This window comes from Trachypithecus francoisi, unplaced genomic scaffold (assembly GCF_009764315.1).
Source record: "Trachypithecus francoisi isolate TF-2019V2 unplaced genomic scaffold, Tfra_2.0 Lachesis_group16, whole genome shotgun sequence".
In the NCBI taxonomy this organism is placed as follows: Eukaryota; Metazoa; Chordata; class Mammalia; order Primates; family Cercopithecidae; genus Trachypithecus; species Trachypithecus francoisi.
This window is the reverse complement of record NW_022681461.1, coordinates 86123716-86142534: the sequence shown is the minus strand read 5'-3', so window position 1 is coordinate 86142534 and position 18819 is coordinate 86123716. Positions and strand designations below refer to the sequence as shown.

Here is an 18819-nt window from a genome sequence, read left to right as displayed (position 1 = left end):
ACAAGCCAGTGTTAGTATGCTGAGTGTCCCATACAAGCGAGTCTGGCCATAGTGCTTCTCATATTCAGAGGTGGGAACAATCATTAGGGGATGCTTTTCTAGAACATTTCAGTTTCCATTATTCTTCTGACTGGGTGTTGAAAAGCAGTTATTACAATAGTTTTTTTTTTATTTTGACTTCCTGATGCATCTGCAGATGTGCACTGAACTTAATACTGTAGTCACAATGATGGCTTTACATCATTCAGGGAGTCATTCCTTAAGCCTAGCTAGAGTCCTCCCACTTACTTTATAAGTACATAATTCCCTGTGTTAAAGTCTTTCCTGCCCAAAATACCTAAATGGCTCTGTTTCCTATACTGAACCTGCCTAATACATGGAGGAATTGAAATTTCAGGTGGGTCTTAAAGAAATGGTCAACTTTTGACATAGAATGAGAACCCAGAGAGAACTTCAGGCAGAGGGAATAGAGTGAGCAAAGATTAAAAGGCAGAAACGGCCATGGCATTTTTGAGAACCATTGAGGAAGCTGATTACAGAAGAGAATGATAGAGTTTCCTATTATACAAATTTCTTTATTTCCTATCGAATCCTAAATTTTTTCATCTCTTTTCCTTTTCCACTTCCTTTTTTTCTTTCTCTCTTCCATCTCCTTTCTTTCCGTGTATCACTTGTCTACCCCTTTAACCTTCCATGTCACACAGTAGCATTCATAGACATTGCTTACTTATTTTGGTGGTCTTCAGAATTAAATAAGTTGCTGCACCTCCAAAGTTTTTGTTCTTTCCACTGAATATTCCACTATTAGGTCAGAAGGCTCATTCTTGAACTTGGTTCTATTACTAAGCAGACTCATTCATAAATTTAGTCTCCTTAAACTAACTAGATTTATTGTGGGCTACCAGAAATCCTAGATGTGCATGACTGCACTCGGAAGCTTTGAGCTTTACAGCCCTGTTTACTGCCGCCTGATTCTAACCAGAGCAATATCTCTTATCCATTGGCAGAAAAGAGTTAAGAATGTGATAGGGAATTTGAGTTAGTGGTGGGCATGAAAGTAATGTGATGGACTTGTAAAAGATGAGTGCAAGGCATGTTGGAGGCAATAACATAGATATTTCACCGTAGCTCTCAGCAAATTATATCTCCTGAGGTACAAAACATAAAATCCAACATACATTTGATGTTTATCATCTATAGCATTTGGTGAGCCATTGTGAAGCACATACCAGTTGCTTTTGATAAAGTAGCTTGAAAGAAGTCTTGATTTTTTAAAAAAATTCTTGCTTCAAACATACCGCATAATTTTGTTTTCCTGCCCCATTTTCTGTTATTCATTCTCAATGTTTTATATTGGCTATTACTCAGTAGCTTAACTTCTTCTTGTTAATAACTGTAGTCTCAGGTAACTTTTTCTTTGGCTTTGTGAACATTTTTTTCTCAAGTTTATTTTATCCAGGCTAGGTATTTAGCAGCTCTGTATTTCTTATAAAAAGAAATACAAATTATAATAGCTAAAATGAACCTTGAAAAGCGTTTAGTGCAGCATTTCCCAAAGCTTACTTTTTTTTTTTTTTTTTTTTTTTTGAGACAAAGTCTCACTCTATCATCTAGGCTGGAGTGCATTGGCATGATCTGGGCTCACTGTAACCTCTGCCTCCCAGTTCAAGCGATTCTCCCGCCTCAGCCTCCCAAGTAGCTGGGATTACAGGCGTGCACCACCATGCCCAGCTAATTTTTGTATTTTTAGTAGAGACAGGGTTTTACCATGTTGGCCAGGTTGGTCTTAACTCCTGACCTCAGGTGATCTGCCCTCCTCAGCCTCCCAAAGTGCTGGGATTACAGGTGTGAGCAACTGTGCCCAGTCCCAAAGCTTTTTTCTTAAAGTAATATTCCCATGTATGTTGTGTGAAAAAAAAGGGTCCCATGGTCAGATAAGTTTAGGAAATACTGCATGGTTCCTCCTTGAAAATTTAGCATGTATAAGCATTCTAGAAGCTCTGAGAAGTTGCACAGTAACGAAACCCATTAATTTTTTAAGTCTAAAGTTTCTCATAATCATTTGATCCCAATACCTTTTTTTTTCAGCATAAACTAACAGTACTTAAGGAAACAGTGATCTGTGAAACACTTTGGTAAATAAAATACTAGTTTATAACTTAATTGAATTTCGTCATTTCACAATTGAGGAAACTGAGGCCCAGAAAGTTGTTACTCATCACATCTAAAAACAATGCCTTACACAAAGTAGGTACTCAGTAATTGTTTGATAAATTGAATGGTATATTTATGTTTAGATAACTAGTTAGAGCCAGGACGAAAACCCAGCTGTCCTGACAAGTTAGACCTATAGCATTTAAGAATGATAATACAGTTCATTTCTATTCACTGCTATTTAAGCTGATGACAAAAACATTTTATAATTGCTATATAAAAAACCACCATATGCTGGTTTAAAAGGCAAACTAAAGAAGTTGAATAGTTGGCTGATGTTTTAAATCGACTTAGACCACAGTTATCTATCTCTTTAGTTTTTAACAGTGTCAAATACTGGTCTCTTGATATTGTTCAGAGCACTCTGGGTTTTGAAAAACCAGTTCAAGTATGTGCTAAGGCATCTGAAAGGGGAATTTTCTGAAGCTTTTTCTATTCCCATGATTCTCACAAAATTCATCAATTCATTCTAGTCTAGAAAGTAATGGATCTTCCATAAAGATGTGCTAATCCCAAGGTGATCACAAAAAAACAGATTTTCCCACCTCTGAACAAGTTTCCTTTTTTGTTGTTTCGCTACTTTTTTTTAAAGTATGCTTTGTGCGTTATACCCAAAATAATGTTTCTTTTGTATATAAAATATTGTGCTATATATAAGAAATACCTCAGGATTTCTGTGTTTTAGGACTCCATTTTGGCATGATATTTTTTGGTCATTACCTACTTAGCTATGTCATATTTTAATATCACCAAAGAAAATATCTTAAAATGAAATTCTTGAATTGTGTTTGACCTTTCCGGTTGACAGTCAGCTTAAATTATATAGTGTCTCCCATTATCTCACAACAGATGTCATCTCTTAGGAATGCTTCCTTTCGTTAAAGAAGACACTGTGACAATAGGAAAGGGATGTGGGGTGAAAAAAAAAGTCGTGTATCTTTTGTTTATCTGCAAAAGTCTGTGCATAGTTTTTATTGCTGAAAATAAACATGTATCATGATTGGTGTATGGGGGTTCACATTAGTATCAGAAGTTTTTATGGCCACTCTGCTGGTGATCCAGTATATTGTGCTGTGTTTTCTCAACTGCCTTTGTAAACACAGTAGCCTTAATAGATCATTTTGAAAGAAGCTGCCATCCTGCTGCATCTGTTGGTAGCCTTTCTCAGGCTTCTGACATATCCTTAATCTGATGCTCAGCCTTGTCATTTGGATCAATAGTAAACTAGATAAGATGTCTTCTACTTGCAAGGCTATGGCTATAAAGGGTATTTGAAAAATAAATTCACTTTTTATGTCCATGCCACAAACCTGGGGACTACTAATTTGTCATTTGTCTCTCCATCTGTCTGTAAACAGGCAGTTAAATTGGTTATTGATGAGAATAAGGTGAATTATACTTGAAACAAGAGTAATATAGAAATAACTTCATAGTAAATGTCTTAGATTCGTACAAAAATGTGACATATTTTGGCTATTGTCTTAACTTTATTCTCTAATTTAGAATAATGAGCAGTTTGTTTTATATTTTCTATTCCAAATCATCAATAATAATAATAATGAATTATAATTATAAATTATACTTTACAAACCACTCACATATAGTATTTAATCTTGATAACCTCTATAACTATCCATTTTACAATTTGTAAAGCATTTGTTATTTATTCAAAAATGTTTATCTAAAGCCTACTATAAATGAGGCACTGTGCTAGGCACTACAAATTCTCTGTACAAAAAAAAATTGTGATGATAGAACATTTTAGAATTGTAGCATTTTAATGTTAAAAGGAATCCTAGAAATCATCTACTGTTAACTTCTCGCTTTACACCACCATGTCTGCTAATATTTTTCTTTTTAGTGGAGACAGGGTTTCATCATGTTGGCCAGGCTAATTTCAAACTCCTGACCTCAGGTGATTCACCCGCCTCAGCCTCCCAAAGTGCTGGGATTATTGGCATGACACACTGTGCACAGCTGTACAACTTATTTTTAAAACCACTGCTTATTTAAGATATACAGTTAGATGTATACTTTGATGAAAACTATAAAAATCCCTTCTTGTTAAACAAGAAAACTGAAAAGGATTAGAAGAGTTTTCACAGAAATGCTAGCAGAGCTTGTGTTAGGCTTAGGATAATAAAATTGTCGGTAAACTTTTTTCTTACTTTGTTTTCTCAAATTTTAATAATTCTTCAAAATTTTCAATATATGCAAAATGTATAATTTCTAATTTTTGATTGGGTTTCTAAAATGTATGTTTGTTTATTTCCATTTGGTCCACAAAGGGCTTGAGGGAGATACTAAAACATTGATTTCAGAATTGTAGTGTGCTTGCACTTGGAAGAACAGTTAGATTAGAGTTGAAACATAGCTATACCAAACAGGACATCTACCCTGGCATAAATTACAAATTGACACAGCTAAAATAGTCTTTCATCTGCAGATCTTTATTTCTCACTTCAGCCACTAAGCTGTAGCATTATGCTTTCTCAACTCAGTTGCTTCTCTTAGTTTCAAATAAAAAGGTCTAGAATGGTGGCAGACAGATGAGGAGCAGTATAGAGTTCAGGGGTTGATTTGCAGATGGAGGTATGTTGTGATATAATTTTTTAAAGATGGCTAAATTTGAGACTAGAAGATAACAGTTTTGAATTCAAGCATCATCACTGTGAGGATTTAGACTACCATTTTGAAAATGGATGATAGTTACTAAGTGAGATTACTAGTTATGCTCAGCATTTGATTAAACCCTTTAATGAATGGCCTGAATGAGGTTCAGTAAAGGTTTTTTAGTATAATTGAATTTACTTATACATTTGTCTGTATATTTGTCTCTTTCCACCATCTAAGAAATCCCATCCATAGTATGGAACTGAAGTAGAGAATGCAACAGATGGATTCAATCAGTTATTTGAAACAGTTCCCCCAAAGGCACACATCTTCACAGAGTAGGTGAATTGATTTTTCTAAACTGCATGCTAGGATCAATAAAACTAAGGTACATTGTTGGAACACTAAAGATGGAGCCTACAAGACTTGGGGTGCTTCAAAGGAACCAGGAATTAGAAAAGATTTGTTGCATTTAGCTTCTGAGTTTAATATTAAAACATGATGTTTTAATAACTTGCTTGCAGTGTTGCTGAGAAGGCTGGTCAGAGTCAGTAAAGAGAACAGGCTACACAGATTATCATGCACATCAAACAATGAGAACATTAGGAGCAAATGAAAGCTATTTTGTTTACAGAGACTACTTTTATGATGAGAGGAGAGCAATTATGGTATCTGAGAAATAAACCAATATTTGTTGAGTACTCGTTGTGCACTAGTCACTTTTTTTTTTTTTGCCAATGGGAAATCTGAGGCTTTGAGAAGTAACTTGCTCACAGTTATTAATAATATAGCCAATGAAGTACCCAGATCTGACTGGTTCCAAAATCTATTCTCTTTTTATTACACCATACTGCCTCCCCCATGGGGTAGCATTTCTGGATCCCCTAAAGCGAACATCAATATGCTAGGAAAATGAATTACTTGTACAGTATTGGGGAAAAGGAAATGGATGTAAAAACTATTACACTGTGGCTAAGGAAAATAAAAATTATTAGAAATTAAGTCATTGTTGAGTCAGTTAGAATAAAAAACATTTAGTTTTGAAGTAACTACAGAGAGTGGGTCTTCTGCCTTTTAGAATCATACTCAGAGTCAAAGAACATTAAGCTGGGTGGGCTTTAGATCATAATCCACCCTCCTCATTTTTCATGTGGGAGGAAATAGAGGCTAGGAAAAATTTAGTGATTTGCCTTTGGGTGTGGAGGTGTTCTGGCTGAGACCTCTCTCATGTCACTTCCTTGCTTAAATCCTTCAGTACTACTTCAGAAGACTGAAAGGAAAACCCAAACTCCTTGACCCTGCACTTCTCATCATCGAGTTCTTGCTTATCTTTTTGGCTTCAGCGTCCTGTGTCCCCAGTTCTACTCTAGCCTCAGACATACTGTGTATTTAAAGCTTTCATTCTAGTCACCTCTTTTTCATCCTCCACACACAATGTCCTTGCACATTCAGCTTCCTTCCTACTTTAAGCTGACTTAATTGCATATACTTTCAACGTGCAGCTCAGGCACTGTTGTCTCCAAGAAGCTTCTACTGACCCCTCAAAGCTGGGTTAGGTGCCCCTCTAAAGAGTTCTTACGACCGTGTGTCTTTACCTCTATCATAGAACTGATCTCATTGTACAACAGCAGTGAATAGCATTGCATATGGTTTCACTTTCTATTATGGTCAAAGTGAGGGATAGTGTGGGAGTTATTGGAGCGTGAAATAAGTGGATCTAAGAGACGTCATATACACAACTTACTAATGTTGGCTTCAGAATATCCATATAGGAGGAGCTTATGGGGACAAATTGATTGGAAAGAGTGGGAGTAACATTTGAAGTTGTCTTTATATAGCACTTTATATAAAATTCAGAAAATACTTATTGCCCTCCATATCAAAGAAATTGGGAGCAGGAACAAGATGGAGACATCGAGGAGTGCCAAAGTGTTAGTGATCCTAAGTTAAGATCCTGTTCAACTGCCATCTCTTTCATGAAGTCATCCTGTTCTAACCCCTTCCCTTCTTCACAAGGACATCTTGGGGAGGTCACAAGGAATGACTTTTAAGTACATCCTCTATCCTGTCTCTGTGGTCTGTTTTTGTACCCTTTTTATGCATTTACCCTTCCTTGCTTATAATACTGCATTGCATATGAGCATACATCTGTATAAAGCTTCCCCAACCCTTAGCATAGAGTCTGATACAGACTAATTACATCAAAAATAACCATTGAATGTTGAATGAATGGTTTAATTAGGTCAGTGCTTCTCAATGCCGGTTGCATTTTTTAATCACCTACCGAAATTTTAAGAAATATTAATTCCAAAGTCCCAGAAATTCTGATTTTATTGACTAGGATGAGAACAGACTTTTTTATTTTAAACTCCTAAGGATTGAGAACTCCTAGATTAGGCTCTTTGTTTCAACAGTGGTTCTCAAAGTTTAGGATTCTAGACCAGCGACACCAGCACTTCCCAGAAACTTGCTACAAATGCAGATTCTTGATCCCCACACCAGGCCTAGTGAATGAGAAACTCTGGGGGAGGGCCTCTGTATTTTCAAGGCCTCCAGCTGATCTTGATGCATGCTAGAGTTTGAGAACTACTTTTGCTACAGTTTAAGACCAAAAAAAAAGTTGTCCTTAAATAAAATACCAACTGTGAGAAACCAAATATACTTTATAATCATCCCAAAAGGTTGTACCAATTTAAAGCACCACTCTAAATAAATGAGAGTACCTCACAAGCACAACAGAATTATCCTTGTGGAAATAAGCATCCCAGCATTTTATAACTTTTTTCAATATGTATTTTTGGTTAGTTTCCTATATGTAAAAGGCTCTCCAATGAAGGGATTAATTTTCATAATAATCTAAATAGGCTATATTAGTCAGGAAGAGCACATGAAAAATCTGGCATTGGATAAGGAAGCCTCAGAGTCAAGAATACCTTTCCATAATTTCCTCTCATAGAGAAAAGCCTTTTTTTGACAGTAACATTTTCTCCTTCTTTCGTTTGTGCTGTTTGACTACGTGCCACTTGATAGCTCTGTCTATTCCTATGGAAACCAAGTTAGTGGATGGATCCAAGGCTTGGAGAAGGCATTGGGGGAAAATATTAGAAGAGTTCAGCCACAGAGCAACTAAAGATGTTGCCTTTCCCTCAGTCAAATCTTCTTTGAGAGCCAGAACCTATTTCAAGCCAGAGAGATGTTCTTGGCTGATGTATTGTCTAGCTGCTCTGCCAGATGGATGAACATCTTAAACTTGGAAGATAGCAAATAAAGCTCCTATTCTGTCTTTGGAGCACATTCTTAGCCTTTGCTTAGAGAATTATCAAATAACTAAAAAATATATTTTTAAAGGTTCGCTTAAGATGGCAGGTTAGTGATGTGGTTCTCATCATATTTGTTAAGTACTTAGAAATTTTAGCAATGAAACGCAGAATTAAGCCTTGACAATCAGAAGTTTAAGTAAAGAGGAAGAATGCCAGTCACTGGAAAAAGCAATGCAGATTTCGTTTCATTTCTGTAGCTCAGTGAATTTATGTCTTTCATGAGTTGATTGCTGTAATTGTTTGCTTCCCTATAAAATCACTTTAAAGACTAAGAAACCAGAGTACAAACAGACATCTAAATCAACTGAGATAAGAAAACTATCTAAGCATACAAGAAGGCACTCTCCTTTCTAATCCATTTCTACTCCACATTTTATATGGCAGTGGTAACTAACTCATGATGGCATTGTACTGAGCCATTTATGTGGATATTTATATTATGTTTATATTTCAAGAAGGGTGTAGAGATTCATATTTCCAATTTATATTCTTTGATTTATGTCACAAAAGTAATGTCTTCTGAGAAAACAATTGAGGCAACTATTAATATAGATGCCTCATAAATCTATATCTTGAATCTAGCCATCTCTTCTAATCTTCAGATCTATATATATCTGCCCCCCACTCCCAAACCTTTTCTTTTTGCTAGACCTCTCTGCATAGATTCCCTTCAGGTGCCTCAAACTCCACTTTAGAAAAAAAAAAAAAAAAAGAACTCAAAAATTTTCATCCCTAACCCTATTTTTTCTTACATCTCTTCAGTTGTTGGCAACACTCTCCATCTGGTAGCCATTCAGGAATCTTCTTATGTATTTCACTGATCTGTTCCCTTATTTCTATTTAACTCTCAACATTTCTATTGTGGATTGCTGTAATAACCCCCTTACTGCTCTGCTTGGCCTAAAGATTTGTTCCCCTCAAATCAGTGCTTCACATAACCTCCAGTGTCTTTTCTAAAAACCCAAATCCAGTCATGTCATTTCCTTCATAAATCTTCCCTTTTTCCTGTCTTAATTTGCTTGGGCTTCTGTAACAAAAATACTTTAAACTGGATAGCTGGAACAACAGACATTTATTTCTCACAGTTCTGGAGGCTGGAGAGTCCAAGATCAAGGCACCAGCAGATTCTGTGTCTTGTGAGGGCCTGCTTCCTGCTTCATAGCTGGCTGTCTTCTTGCTGTATCCTTATATGACAGAAGGGAGTGAAAGAGCTCTCTGAGGTCTCTTTTTAGGGGTACTAATCCCATTTATGAACTCCACCCTCATGATGTAATCATCTTCCAAATGTCCTGTATCCTAATACCATCACATTGGCAGTTAGAATTTCAACACATGAATTGGTGGGGTGGGGGTTGAGGGGACATATATTCAGTCTATAGCACTCCTTTTCACCAATATGATCAACTTTAGGCTCCTTATCATAACATATTAGACTATCCATTTTATAACCCCAGCTCACCTCTCCGATCTTACTTTTTACTTCTTCTTACGGTGCATTTCTTTTCTTTTTTCTTTTTCTGAATTAGAGAAAGTGTCTCACTATGTGGCTCAGGCTGGTTTCTAACTCCTGGGCTCGAGCAATCTGCCCACCTCGGCCTCCCAGAGTGCTGGGATACAGGCATGAGCCACCATACCTGTCCCTTACAATGCATTTCATATTACAATGATATTGAATTATTTGCAGAATTTGAGTTGTGATTTTACCCTAAATATAAGCTAAGAAGTTAGTCTGTTACTGTTTCATGGATGCTGACAAGAGATATGAGACTCTGGGGTCAGAGACAAAGTTGTTTATTACTCACAACACAGCAAAAAGAATGAGCACCACCTCTATGCTTCCCTTGCCCCCAGAGAACATGTGGAAGTTACAGAGGCTGCACACAGTGGGTTTTATTCACAAATGAGGAACACCGAACTTCAGGAATCTACCACTTTTATAGTAAGCACTTAGTAAACCCAGAAGAAGACATTATCTCATCTCTCCAGTTGCTTGTTGCAAACACAACCCTGAAAAATTACCTAAGTAAAGAGTGGCCAAGACTTTGCATTCTTGGCATACCCAGTAAGAACATTTAGGAATGCTTCAGGCCCATGGTAGATTGACTCTTCCAACAACTCACCCCTCAGCCCAGCATTGTCTTGACATGAGTATGCCACTACATCAGCTACTCTTATTAATCTTACCAAGAGAGACTAGGACCATCACTTTAACTTGTCTCATGCAGCACTTACTTAACAAGACTCCAAGTAGCAGGATAAAAACATCCTGTAATACTGGCTTCAACTATGTCCCTCAGTATCTTGGACTAAATCAACTGTAAATAAGCCCCAGAGGAGAAAGTAGATCTTACTTTATACAGCCAGGATGTAATCTAAGGCTGGTCTGTTATTTATTGTGACCCATGCAAGGGAATTTAGACTGACATGCTAATCTTTGGCCTCACTGCAGATAGTTACAGGAGGTGCTATATGACAGGGGCCAAAAAGCAACCCCCAAACTCAAAGGTGGAATATACCATGGCCTACTCTTTCCTACATACAAACATATAGCGTGAAGAGGCACAATTCACTTTATTTCAGGATTTGACATTAAACTCAGATCCCCATTACATTGATTTGTCTAAGCCACATGGGCAATATCACCAATAGTTGTTGCTTCAGTTGCCATGCATGACATAATCCAAAGCTTCTTGCATGTCAGAAGAAGCATATGGATTTGTATACATCAGGTTAAAATAAGGTTGTGCCAGTCCTCTACTTCCATGTATACAAGGGGGTCCACATTCAGGAGCTGTCATTGATGGTATCAAGCACAACAAAAGAATTAAGAACCACCAATGCCCATGTAAATTTTTCTGTTTCATAGCAAGCACATGGTCAGAGATGACACAGAAGCAGGTCAGATGGCTGGCCTCAGCTGCTGTTTGATTCAGGTAGCTAACTATATCTTTGTTTTGCCAGGATGCACTTGTTGATCCAGAGGAGAAAGAAAGTATTAATTGTCCTCCCCATCCCTGCACCTCTGAGGTCTCACGTGTACCCTTCCTAGGGAATGAAGTTGTTGCTTTCCTTCTTTGGCCACAGAGTTAATGTGTCCCATTCCTGTAGATATAACTTCCCCTTCTCTCCAACTGCCCCTGCTTGCACCCATACCTTGTAGAAGGGTAAGAGTGCATATGGGACAAATTTAGAAACCTATTATGCCTTCCATTTTGGCCTATGTGGACCACTATAGAAGGACTCAGTGAGCAGGGCACTCAATCAGATGGTCATTATGGATATTTATGATCTAGGACCATATCAGTTGAACAAAATGAATCCAGGTGGGTAAACCAGAATTAAGCTTGAATCTCTAAGCCCCCTTTTGGCTGGCTGCCACCCAAGGGATATATGAAACAAAGCAGCCTAAGATTGCTTTTGGGAAAATGAAAGAAGCATGATAACCAGGGTTGGGCCAGGTAGAATCCCAAATTTTCAAAATAGGTGTATATAATCCCCCACTCCTTTTGTCCTGATTATTTCCCAGGAGGCTACAAGGATGAAATGAACCCTTTCTGAAGGTGGCCACAGTTAGTAAGCAAACTGCTTCATACAGGAGTGTTGGACCAGGAGGAGGTAAGAGAGGTAGAACCAGAAATCTTTTTGAGTTGATTTTCAAGAAGGCCATTCCGAGCTCTCAACAATTCCAAATACCTGAGGATGGTAGGGAGCATGGAATGTCTGTTAAATACCTAACTATTGGCTCATTGTTAGGCATATCATGGTCAGACTATAGAAGATCGAGGAACCCCGAAACATGGTCCTCAGTGCTATATCTTGAATAGGCTAATCAGACTGGAGCAGTGACTCCATGTGGTGGAGCAGCAACACCATAACCTGAAAAATGTCTATGGTGGAAAGACACGAGGTGAGCCCAAGAGAAGGTGACAGAGGTCCCTGCTGGGAAGGGGCAAGGGCAATCCTCCATGTAATGTGGACTCCTTCACCACAAGAAAACTAGGCCAACTTGGCAAGATACATAAGTCTGGTATGCAGTGGTATCTTCTGCATGAAAAACATACCTTTTACTTTGTATCCAGTCTATTGTGGTGGATTCATTGCATTTTCTAGTGCGGTGATGGATCCTAATGGCAAATTCCAGTGACCAGGCAATGCAGACTTGTTCAGCGACTTGATTCCAGTTGGTCTTATCAGAAAGCAGGCCCTTACTGTTACTGTGGGTATCTGCGTGAGTGACCCAAAGTGTCTGATTGGCCACAATTTGTTTCTAATTTGTGGCCCCGAACAGGAATATCTTTAATTTACCAACTGTAGTCTTCTAGGTGGCAGACTAGGTGACTATAGTACTGTTAGCAGACCAAGAATCAGTAAAAATACGGCTAGTCTTTGGGAGTATTGCCTAAGGTAAGGGTGATGGCTTTTCATTTCAACCCACTGGGCTAACTGGCCATTACCACTCAGTCTCCTGGAGCTGTCTTTGAGGTTGGACAGCTACTGCCCCCTACTGGACACCATCAGGTTTTAACTTAGCCAAAGCATCAGTAAACCAGGCCCAGGCATAAGGGACCATTAAGCAGCCAGCAGCTTTGCTTCAGACAGTGGCTACCTCTATACCCAGTGCTTTGTCCTCACTGCCAAATAAGTCAGGCTGCAGCAGGAATCAGATACATAGGACAGTTGACTCTGTCCTATTAGGCAAGGTTTTGCATTCACATTCACTTTTGAGCAGCTGCTCACTCACGTCTCAACCAAATGAACTTCTAATATTTTCAGCCCACCTAAAGTTCCATGTCAAATAGCAAGATCTTCATTGTTCTCTCTACTTATTTCTGTTTTGGAGATTTCTTGACCCAGCAGCCACAACCACATGGTCTTTCAGCTTGCTGCCCCCATGGTCATGTACTATTCCTTCTTTTGCCTGCCCAGAGGAAGGTGAGCAAAGACAAAGGCAGTATTTGGGTGGCTTGCTTTAATCCCACCTCTCACCATTCAGACTGATTAACAGAGAGAATATTGGGGTCACTTGCCCCTTAACCTTGCCCGCCACCTGGGCATGGTCTCAAGGGGTCTTCTCATCCTTGAACCTGAGTATACCTGAGAATGGGCCTCTAGGGTTCTTGTCCTTACTCCTCAAGAAAACGGTGTCTCTCCAGCCAGGTGCAGTGGCTCATGCCTGTAATCCCAGCACTTTGAGAGGCTGAGGTGAGTAGATCACTTGAGGTCAGGAGTTCGTGACCAGCCTGGCCAACATGGTGAAACCCCATCTCTACTAAAAATACAAAAATTAGCCAGGCGTGAGGGCGCACACCTATAATCACAGCTACTTAGGAGGCTGAGGCACAAGAATTGCTTGAACCTGGGAGGCAGAGGTTGCAGTGAGCCAAGATCATGCCACTGCACTCCAGCCTGGGCAGCAGAGTGAGACTCTGTCTCAAAAAAAAAAAAGAAAAGAAAAGAAAAAAGAAAGGAAAACTATGTCCCTGTCAGCATCCTATCATCTTTTACTGTCTTGTCAGTTCTGGCATTTAATTAACCCTATTTACAAGGTAATAAGTTAGCTGCAGGTGCTGGCAGAAGACACAAGACTCCCATCAGAGACAAAAAGTATTATTACTTTTAATGGCATAGCTAGGAGTACTTATCTGTTTGCATCAGTTTCCCTCCCCTCCAAGGATTATGGGGGCAATATAGAGGACTCGAATGGGCCCAGCACACAGTGGGTTTGCATGACATCTAAAGAGTGCTAAATTTTGGGAATCTCCAGCTTTTAGTAAATAGAGTAGTAAGCAAGCCTGCTTCTTCTTTGCCCCAGTGGGTGACATTACCTCATCACTCAAGATTGCTCACTGCAAACCCCACTCTGAAAAATGGTCCCAGTAAAGAGGAATCAAGCTTTTGCATTATTGGCATACCCAATTCGTACGTTCAGGGACACTCAAGGCTCAGGGCAGGTTGCCTCTCCCAACACTATTGTGGTATTTCCAAAACTCATTTGTGTCTGCAACCACTACAGAAAAGTTTGATATAATGAAATTACTGATATTTGTGACCTATATACTTCCTAGGGATAGTAATTCTTTTTAAAAATTAATACAGCAAATGCCTTAAGGGTTTATAAATACATAATTATATAGCTATCATTAGAATTAATAACAAATCATGTTTCTATTTTTCCATTTCAATTTTAAGTAATGTATTTTGGGTATATAATATAGTTAGGATTTAAAATGAACTATGACAGAGTACCTACTTTACATTTGTGTGTGCTATTTTAAATATAGTTATTTTTCTAGGCCAAAATTGTATACCAATTTGTAAATGAACAAAAAAATATAGTGAACATTTGTATACATAGTGAGCATTTGTTTTTCTCTCCAAGTACAGTGACAGAAAATATAAGCACTGGGGACACAGAACAAGAAAGCAAAGAAATTAATTGGAAAACATGTAGGTCTCAAAGTATTGGTTTTGGGAAAACATCTGGCCTCTTCAGTACTCCGGTGGGGAGAGAGGTCACTGTAGGCAGTTTTAGTCAAGTCTTGGGCATTGAAGTCTGCTAAAGTAATTATCTCAGCTGAAGAGGAAGCAAATAGCAAATAGCCCCAGGGAGACAGATATAGAAAATATGGTAGCCATTTTGGGAAAAAATGTAGAGGTGGGATCCAGAATATTTTGAGGATCAGCTGCCAATTGTCTAGAAGTTAATAATAAAAGCACTTACTGGGAACAAACAGCAGTCCTATAGAATGTGATTTCAGAATAGGGTTCAGGAAGATGCCTTCTTCCTTTTCACTGATTAAAAGGTGGTCATTTTTGTGCAAAAGGCAAGAAAATTCTTAGAATTTTGGAGTATTCTTTGCCTCACTATGAGACTACAACCTTAGAGGAAGCTGTTTGTCTAGAGAAATGGCGGAAACAAGACACCATCCAAGCCTCAGGTCAGGAAGCTACTCACCAGCTCACTGATAATAATTGTGACATCCCTAATATCACTGGAGACAGGGCTCCAGGAGATCTGTGTAAGACCAGATTGTTATAATGGAAGATGCTGTGTCAACAAGGAGAAAAAAGGAAAACAAAGCAAATAAATGAAAAGCAAAAATGAACCTGCAGACAAAATTTCAAAATATTTGAAGAAATCTAATGCTAACAAAGCAAACAATATTATTCAGATTATGAATTCATTGCTAGTAGGAGAGCATAAAGAAAGCAAAAAGATAAGCCACACAGAGAAAATATTTGCAAAACCAACCAAGAATTAGTATCCAGAATACATAAAGAACTCCTGTAGATCAGTAAGAAAAAAACAAATAGCCAACCGGGCGCGGTGGCTCAAGCCATCCCAGCACTTTGGGAGGCCGAGACGGGTGGATCACGAGGTCAGGAGATCGAGACCATCCTGGCTAACACGGTGAAACCCCGTCTCTACTAAAAAAAAAATACAAAAAACTAGCCGGACGAGGTGGCGGGAGCCTGTAGTCCCAGCTACTCGGGAGGCTGAGGCAGGAGAATGGTGTAAACCCGGGAGGCGGAGCTTGCAGTGAGCTGAGATCCGGGCACCTGTAGTCCCAGCTACTCAGGAGGCTGAGGCAGGAGAATGGTGTAAACCCGGGAGGCGGAGCTTGCAGTGAGCTGAGATCCGGCCACCACACTCCAGCCCGGGAGACAGAGCGAGACTCCGTCTCAAAAAAAATAAAAAAGAAAATAGCCAAGTTCAGAAATGAGTTACAACACAAGAGGCTATTTACAAAAGAAACAAATATCCAACAAACATGTAAAAACGTTCCACCTCAATTCGGGAAATGCACATCAAAACCCAACTGTAAGCCAGGCACAGAGTGGTGCACGCCTGTAGCCCCAGCTACTTGAGAGGCTGAGGTGGTAGGATCGCTTGAGCCCAAGAGTTGAGTCCAGCCTGGGCAAACTATAGCAAGACCCCTTCTATTAAAAAACAAAACAAAAAACTGTAAACCATCAGATTGGCAAAAATTAGCAAGTCTGACAAAACAAAGTATAGTGAGGATGTGGAGAAACAGGAACTCATATATTATTGTTACCAGTGTTAACTTGGAGTAGCTATTTTAGAGAGCAATCTCAACCCAGAAGTTTCAGAAATTCTTATGTACTTACCAGGAGATATGTATGAGAATATTCATTACAATATTGTTTGTAATTGTGAAAAATGAGAAACATGCTAAATATTACTCTATAAATGAATAAATATATTATTTTCATATGACAGCATACTTATTCCAGTGAAAATGTATGAACCCAGGCAACATGAATAAATCTGAAAAATACTGCCTTGAGTAAAAAATGACACGATTCTTGCAATACCACTTATACAGATTGAAAACATGTAAAACAATACTATGTCATTTATGGATATATATATGTTTGTATGAAATAGAAGTGGAAAAACATTCATTGGAATGATAAACACCCAATTCAGGATAGTAGTCTCCAAAGACGGAGAAAAGGTAATGGAATTGGGGAGACAAAAGAAGTATTAACTTTATCTGTTAGGTTTTATTACTTAAAAATGAAAAATCTAAAGCAAAATACCAAAATATTTTGCTCAAAATCTCCATATCATTGTTATTACCATTAAATAACTATATGCTTTTTTTAAAAAAAAAAAAAAAAAAAGGAGTTCATCTTAAGAGAACTGGACAGACACAAATATAAAGTTAAAATTCACATTTTGGGCTAATTTGTTTCCCAGATTCATTTCAAGTGCTATTCTCTGGGTCAGAGAACTTTTCATTCTCTTTCACCCTTTTCATACATTTGGAGAATGTCATTTGGAAAGTGTCATAATCTTTATGTGACCGACAAAAGAAGCTCTGGTGTTAATTACAAGAAGATTTAGATGAAAATTATGACCACCTAATGAAAAAAAAAATTATTCACTGTTTCAGAGGTATTGGGAAATGTTTTCACTTCTCAGAAGCATGATGGACCTGATCATAGCAGCGTAACATCCTTTTAAATGACTAAATCAAGACCGTCCTCTATCTTAAGCTCCCTTACTTCTGCTTACCTACCATCAGGATTTTCTTAAGCATATATACTCTTTTGATCTATGATCTCCTTCACTCTTATACTATTTCCTACCCACTCCAAAATTATAAAAGCAGACCCTTAAGCAAACAGTCCTCCAAACAGGATCAGTTTCTGTATGGCTCTAACAGGTTATATTCAATGATTAACTTCCAGGCCAGGCTCAGTGGCTCACACCTGTAATCCCAGCACTTTGGGAGGCCAAGGCAGGCGGATCACCTGAGGTCAGGAGTTTGAGACCAGCCTGGCCAACATGACGAAACCCTGATTTACCAGGCATGGTGGCAGGCACCTGTAATCTCAGCTATTCAGGAAGCTGAGGCAGGAGAATTGCTTGAACCCTGGAGGCATAGGTTGCAGTGAGCTGAGATTGTGCTACTGCACTCCAGCTAGGCGACAGAGTGAGACTCTGTACCCCCCACCCAAAAAAATAGGTTAACTTCCAAATCCTCCAGAAAGTATTTGCATTATAAGAATATTCTCAAAAACATGAGAACTCCTCAGTTCAAGAAATATTGAGGAAGTATTTAGACTTTCTATAATGAGAAGGTATTACAGGAAGCAAAGTAGCCTATAACATGGGTCTGAAGGGTCACACAACCTTCAGAGGGTTGTCAAATTAGCGTGCTGCCTCAAACTAGTATCTTCCTCTGTTCCATTGATACTAGAAATATTCTCTTGATTTTAGCACTTAAAGTTCTCTGTCCCTTCTGCTCATTCCCAAAGATTGAATTTGCATACAATGGGCTTTTTTTTTTTTTTTTTTTTTTTTTTTTTGAGACAAGGTCTTCTCTGATACCCAGGCTGGGGCGCAGTGGCATAGTTATGGTTCACTGCAGCTTTGACCTCCTGGGCGGAAGTGATCTTCCCACCCCGGCCTCCCAAAGTGCTAGGATTACAGGTGTGAGCCACTGTGTCCAACCAGTTGCTTGTTTAGGAGAACAAACAGGTTGGCCTTGGTCCAGATAAATTATATTGTTTCTAGTCCAGTCTTCATAGATAATATCTGATGGGTCTCTGTCATTTGACATAGAAGATGCTGGCCTTATCATATAGCTGACTCCTCCCCAGGGTACCTGCTAAATTCCTATTGGCTATGCCTTTGTTGTTCCTATATCATCATTATCTGTAAGCAGAATATAGACATCTTTCTCAGTATAAAAAAAAACAGAAAAACCACTACTGTGATTCCCCATTATCCATGGTTTTGCTTTCTGTGATTTCATTTACTGTGGTCAACCATGGTCTAAAAATACTATGGTATTTTGAGAAAAAGAGACCACATTCACATAACTTTTCTTATAGTATATTATTATAATTGTTCTATTTTATTATTAGTTATTGTTAATCTTTTACTGTGCCTAATTTATAAATTAAACTTTACCATAGATATGTGTGTATAGGAAAAAAATAGTGTATATAGAGGGTTTGGTGCTATCTGCAGTTTCATATATTCACTGGGGATCTTGGAATGTATCCCCAGCAGATAAAGGGGGACTACTCTATTTATAACCTTCTAACTATTTTTACTTTTACCTTTTCATAATCTTGGTTCTTAATCACCAGCTGAACTGTGTATATTACAATCAGATCTTTCTATCTGCATGCC

The 18819-nt window shown here is 38.4% G+C and overlaps 1 protein-coding gene across 9 annotated transcripts in view; it reads left to right on the top strand.

The window, feature by feature from the left end:
- Positions 1-18819, top strand: part of INVS (inversin) — a 236276-nt gene that overhangs the window by 135634 nt on the left and 81823 nt on the right. The window contains exon 4 of one of the 9 annotated variants that reach the window (XM_033237973.1): positions 11674-11762. The exons of the other annotated variants lie outside the window; for them this stretch is intronic. The gene's annotated coding sequence lies outside the window, so the exon portion shown is untranslated. The remainder of the gene's footprint in view (positions 1-11673; positions 11763-18819) is intronic. 9 annotated transcript variants of the gene reach the window in all.